The following is a 6,566-nucleotide window of genomic DNA, read 5'->3' as shown; positions in this document are numbered from 1 at the left end:
GTTATGGAGACCATTTACAGATTCTAAGGATATGATCAAAAGGCACACAGAGGCGTAGCATTTTAAATGTCTTTATTATTATGATTATTGGGCTTAGAAACTTTTTTAAATCACAAATTCCTTTCACAAGAGAAGCTGTATTCTCCATTGAGGGTTTGAAATAAATAAAAAAAATAAAAGCAGGGGACCATTGCCTAGATAAGTAATTTGATACAACAACAGATAGCTGGTTTGCATTATCTGTTACTTTAGCTTAACACTTTTCAGAAGATCAAAAAAAAACAAAAAACAAGACAGAGGTCATTATGGACTGTCCCTAGTCTCTCACCTGAATCTGTCTTCTTTCTTTTAAAGAACTGTCGTATGTCCATTGGTCACTGGCAGGCCACACACACACACACACACACACATGTTGTGTTTCCATGTTTTATGGGGACTTTCCATAGACATAATGGTTTTTATACTGTACAAACTTTATATTCTATCCCCTAAGCCTAACCCTACCCCTAAACCTAACCCTCACAGAAAACTTTCAGCATTTTTACATTTTCAAAAAACATAATTTAGTATGATTTATAAGCTGTTTTCCTCATGGGGACCGACAAAATGTCCCCACAAGGTCAAAAATTTCAGGTTTTACTATCCTTATGGGGACATTTGGTCCCCACAAAGTGATAAATACACGCTCACACACACACACACACACACACACACACACACACACAGAGAGAGAGAGAGAGAGAGAGAGTAATGCTAGGAGTTCAGGGGTTAAGCCTGGTTCAGGTTAAATCCTCTGTGTGTGAGGAATGAATAAATACAGCAAAAGAAAAACATTAAACTGTCTTTTATTGTCTAGTTTGATAGTCAGCCACAACTGAAAAATAACAGATATAAATCTAGGAATGAATAACAATTCATTTAAAAAGCCACAGTGAGTGTTTTCACACATACTGGTGGTATACAGTGATATGTTTGTTTTACTCTGGTCCAAACACCAGGGCTTCATGTTTCCATGACGACTGACCAGAAAAGATGCACGTGATGTCATGTTTACATGACTCCCGATTGTTAAAATGAGTATCAAATTAACAATAAACCATTTGCTAAGCGGGGGTGTTTTCATTTTCATCCTTAACACATACATTTTAAACCACAAACTACAGAGTATGTTTTGGACATTATTTAACCTTGTCAAAGATGAACAAAAATTTTAGAATAACAACATTTCTTACTCCAAGTTTTAGGGGTGCTGAGCTCCTTCTTAGGGGTGCTGAAGCACCCCTAAAAAGGGGCTAGACTCGCCCTTAATTTTCACAAGTGGTACATTTTCAAAAATCTTAGTACAGAGCTATAAAGTCATCATATTGTAAGACAAACAGTCATATTGTAAGACAAACAGACTTGCTATTGAGCAATCATTAGGTAGTAGGTGTTTCCTTTCTCAATACCTTGAAAATAAACTCTCATACTAAGAATTTAGGAATAAAAAGTTACCAATTTGGTGTATTGTTACCACGTGAAAATAGTACTAAATAGATTTAAGAGACTGCAATATGGCACAGGCTGATTTTTCACAATTTTTAAATATCTCCATGAGGGATTTTTCCATGGCTGGGACTGGGAGCAAGCAACATGTGATAACATGTCAGATGAGAAGATGTTCTTTGGCAAGCAATAGCACAAAAAAAAATTGGCATGCTTCCATAAGTCTAAGTAGTCATAAAAAAAAGCTACACCTTTGGTCTTTGCAGTTAAAATTGACCAACCATTGAAAATGAATGGAAAAGATCATAACACAGAGCAATTTTTTAATCTGTCAAATATAATCAATAATTAGCCACAATGCAAACACAAAACAAACACAAAAATTAACTGGTGAGACTATAACACATCCATAATGCAGAACATACATAGAGAAATAAATAGGTGAGGCTAAAACAGCCAGAAGGCAGAACATACGCGCGCGCACACACACACACACACACACACACACACACACATGTTGTGTTTCCATGTTTTATGGGGACTTTCCATAGACATAATGGTTTTTATACTGTACAAACTTTATATTCTATCCCCTAAACCTAACCCTACCCCTAAACCTAACCCTCACAGAAAACTTTCTGCATTTTTACATTTTCAAAAAACATAATTTAGTATGATTTATAAGCTGTTTTCCTCATGGGGACCGACAAAATGTCCCCACAAGGTCAAAAATTTCGGGTTTTACTATCCTTATGGGGACATTTGGTCCCCACAAAGTGATAAATACACGCTCACACACACACACACACACACACACACACACACACACACACACACACACACACACACACACACACAGAGAGAGAAATAAAGGTCTGCGACTGTCTCCCAAGAGACATTAAATCCAGCATGGCTTGCAAAAAATCCATCTGCAAGGTACATGCCATCATAACTACACACTGGTGTTACTCCAGTAACATGTTGTTAATAGTAGTTAATAGTAACCATGTTTAATTTTGTGGTTACTATGATTTTACTAGATAAATACCATGGTGATATTATGGTTTCTGTAGTAAAACCATGGTTAATTATTGTAAGGTAGGTTTAGGGTTTGGAGTAGGGTGTCTGTGGGACTCCAAATAAACACAATAAAATGCTGCAGTGATGCCACTTTACTGTATGTTATTATTTAAACAGTGATGTAAGAGTATCTGCCACAATTTGCACAAGAGTGCAAATAGCATCTAACGCTATTTGCACTTAGTGCAAAGAAGATGCTTTTTGTTGCTTTTTACACAGAGTGCCAACAGCCACTGCCTTACTTTTAAATCTGTTTCTGTATCTTATGACATAAAAGCACTTTTACTATAGCGCATGTCTAATTTTAGCATTTACATAAGCAACTATATTTACAAGCTTGATCAAATTGCACGGTAGCTCAACTGATAAGAGTGTTGCACATGCGATACAAAATCCTGAAGAGCACACAAGTCGACACGTGAGCCTAAAGTGTCATATAAGCAGGGGTGTAAAGTAAATACAATTACAACGAATTACATATACTCAAGTTACTGTAATTAAGTACTTTTTCCCAGGAATTGTACTTTTTTAAGTAGTTTAAAATTTGTATATATTTACTTTTACTTGAGTTCGTTTGAAGTACTGTAACTGCACATTTACTGCGCTATATTCCCACCATCTCTGTTCGCTACTTCCCTGTCCTGATTTTATTTTTATCTATCAACACGACTGGCTAGGGAGAATCTCATGACTCCTGTCAAATCACATCACACACTTGAACGGCAGCTCTAGATCTGGCGCATACTGTGGACGTTGCCTCAAGTACATTTCAACACCTGAACATCTTGGCTGCACCCGAAAGGGCTTTTCACAGTGAAAAAGGACAATTGCTTGATTGTGTCATGTGAGTTTAACTTGTTCAAACCAGATACCAGCATTTATCCTGCCTCTAATTTGAAGAAACATATCAAGGTAAATTTCATATTTCTGCTAACTAGATTCTGTGTGTCTATAACATAGCCTGCAATTTAGCTATATCTCACTGAGATTATTGGGTTGATGTGAGAGATTAATGCAATGTTATCAATAGGAATGGGTGATAAAACAATCTTGATGTTTATCTGTAAAATAAAAAAAGAGAGATCGATATCGATGATAAACTTTTGAGTAATTTTCTATATTTAGCCTATGTTTTACATCTAGAACAGGGGTGTTCATTACATCAATCGCGATAGCAAGAGCACCACTGGTTGGTTGATCTAGATGAAATGTAAAAGATTGACTTTTTATTTCCTGACATCTGTAGCTGCGTGCTGCGGCTAATGTTTGACCGCTAATGATCAAATACACTTTATAATTCCCGTCTTGATGAGGATTTAATGTAAACGCAGTTGGTTTGGTCTAAAGTGAATAAAAAATAAAAAGCATCGAATTGAGCAATGTCTAGTATTAATCAAACAATAAAGGGGCAGTGGTGGCTCAGTGGTTGAGGCTCAGGGTTACTGACCAGAAGGTCGGGGGTTCAAGCCCCAGCACCACCAAGATGCCACTGTTGGGCCCTTGAGCAAGGCCCTTAACTCCAGGTTGCTCTGGGGGGATTGTCCCTGTAATAAGTGCACTGTAAGTCGCTTTGGATAAAAGCGTCTGCCAAATGCATAAATGTAAATGAAATAAGAGAAAACCACTCAGTACTTTTGGCTGAATAACTTGAGTAGCTTTAAAAGTATTAATGTAACAGAATAAAACAGTGATAGTTTTTTTTTAATACTACCGACCCCTGATGTAGACAGTGATTGAAGAAAAGTAGAGATGATAAAATATTTTATAATTATGCTAAGCCTTTATCAAGTTTTTCTAATGCCTGAAAGAAAAGTATCAACCTTTGCAGAGCAATACTTCAGCAGAATATTCCACCAGTTACAAACTTTGTGCATCATGCATTAGAATGAGAACATAACTATTACTGGGTTTAAAAGATACAAGAAAAAAAATATTGTGGAATGTTAGATAACATGTTTGTTTGTCTCAAAAGGAGGACAATGTGGCCCCCCATGCGCTATTTAAAAAATTTGTTTACTCAAAATGAAAATTCTCTCATCATTTACTCACCCTCATGCCATCCCAGATGTGTATGACTTTCTTTCTTCAGAAAAAATAAATTAAGATTTGTAGAAGAATATTTCAGCTCTGTAGGTCCATACAATACAAGTGAATGGATGCCAATATTTTGACACTCCAAAAAGCACATAAATGCAGCATAAAAGTAATCCAAATGACTCCAGTTGTTAAATCTATGTCTTCAGAAGTGATATGATAGGTGTGGGGGAGAAAAAGAAGAATGAAGAATGTGAATGAAGAATGTGAATCACCAAAAACAAAAGAAGAAAGTTAATTGACTGAGCAGGGAGGAGAATTTATAGTAAAAATGTACTTTAATATTTATCTGTTTCTCACCCAACCTCTCATATCTCTTCTGAACACATGGATTTAACCACTGGAGTCACATGGATTAGGCTACTTTTATGTTGACTTATGTGATTTTTGGAGCTTCAAAATATTGGCACCCATTCACTTGCGCAAAAATAACTCTCTCTGTCGGTATTAAGGAACATTTAGACCCAACACAAACTGATTTTAATGTAATTGTTTCATACATTAAGATATTGAGAATAACTTTCATGTTTTCATTTCTGTAATCATGTCGCCCTTTAATTTATTTTTTAAAATCAGATTCATGTAGTGTTTACAGTGTCATAGATGTTGTCAAACACAAAAACCTATAAAACATTTTTTAAATATTTTTTATTCTTTCTGTCAAACAGTCATAAAAGGCAATGTAAATTACAGTATGTGTGCTACATTTTTAAATTGCTGCATAGAGTTTTTATTTTAAAGGGGCATAGCTTTTGCATGTCAGTACTCAATACTCACTACTCATGAGTACTTTTAAATGAGCTACTCTTTTACTCTTACTTGAGTAGTTTTTAGGACAGGTACTTTTACTCTACTCATAATAATGTTTTTTAAAATGTAACAGTACATTTACTTGAGTATTATTGTTCAGTGCAAAATCACACAATCATGTGGTTTCTTCAGAAATTGTGTTTTTCATCTCACATTTGCTTTTTATGAAACTATCGGTTAGGTTTAGGTTTAAGGTTTAGGGTAAGGAGGTCAGTTTTGTTGATTTAAATCTTGATAGAACATTAACCTTAAAAACCTCATCTGTTCAGGAGAACATTTCACTCCCTTTAGCGCCACACAGTGGACATTTCACTTTGGAGATGACCTGAGACGTGTAATGAACCACGTAATTTTATTTAGCAAAAACGTTGACACAGTCAAGCAATGTTCGTTGCATGGGGAGATGGCACTCACGAATTGCGATGTCAGAGCACCCAGTCCCTTGAGTCAAAATAAATAAAAAATAACAATTCAAAGCTTTTAAGAAAGTTAGTAATGTTGTTGGTTTTGTGAATTATATTCTGAGGTTTTCAACCAAACCTTGCTATTGAGCAGATGGATGAATTAAAGAAAAATTATAATTAATATTTACTCTGATTCCATTATTTTAATTATCACTATTATTATTATCATAAATATGATTTAAATTGTAGACATAAATGACATGTACACATTTAATTACAAAAGACTTTTGTTTATATTTATATATGTTTGCAGCATGAATGGTCATTTTTGACTTCATATCTGTCCAATATATAGAAGTAACAGATGTTTGGAATAAAGTTTTGGAAAAAACCCATCAGTGTTTCACACTTTGTGCTCAAAGTTTTGAATTAATTCATTCCATTCAGTCAGGCGGTCATATACGATCTAGTTGCACAAATATTTCAACACATCCGAAGCTAAGTGGGCCTGGCTCAGAGAATATTGACGATTACTACCACACCTGGAGTCGCAAGTTTGAATCCAGGGCATGCTGAGTAACTCCAGCCAGGTCTCCTAAGAAACCAAATTGGCCCGGTTGCTAGGGAGGTTAGAGTCACATGGGGTAACCTCCTTGTGGTTGCTATAATGTGGTTCTTGCTCTCAGTGGGGCG

Source organism: Xyrauchen texanus, chromosome 17 (assembly GCF_025860055.1).
Source record: "Xyrauchen texanus isolate HMW12.3.18 chromosome 17, RBS_HiC_50CHRs, whole genome shotgun sequence".
In the NCBI taxonomy this organism is placed as follows: Eukaryota; Metazoa; Chordata; class Actinopteri; order Cypriniformes; family Catostomidae; genus Xyrauchen; species Xyrauchen texanus.
This window is presented reverse-complemented; position numbering follows the sequence as displayed.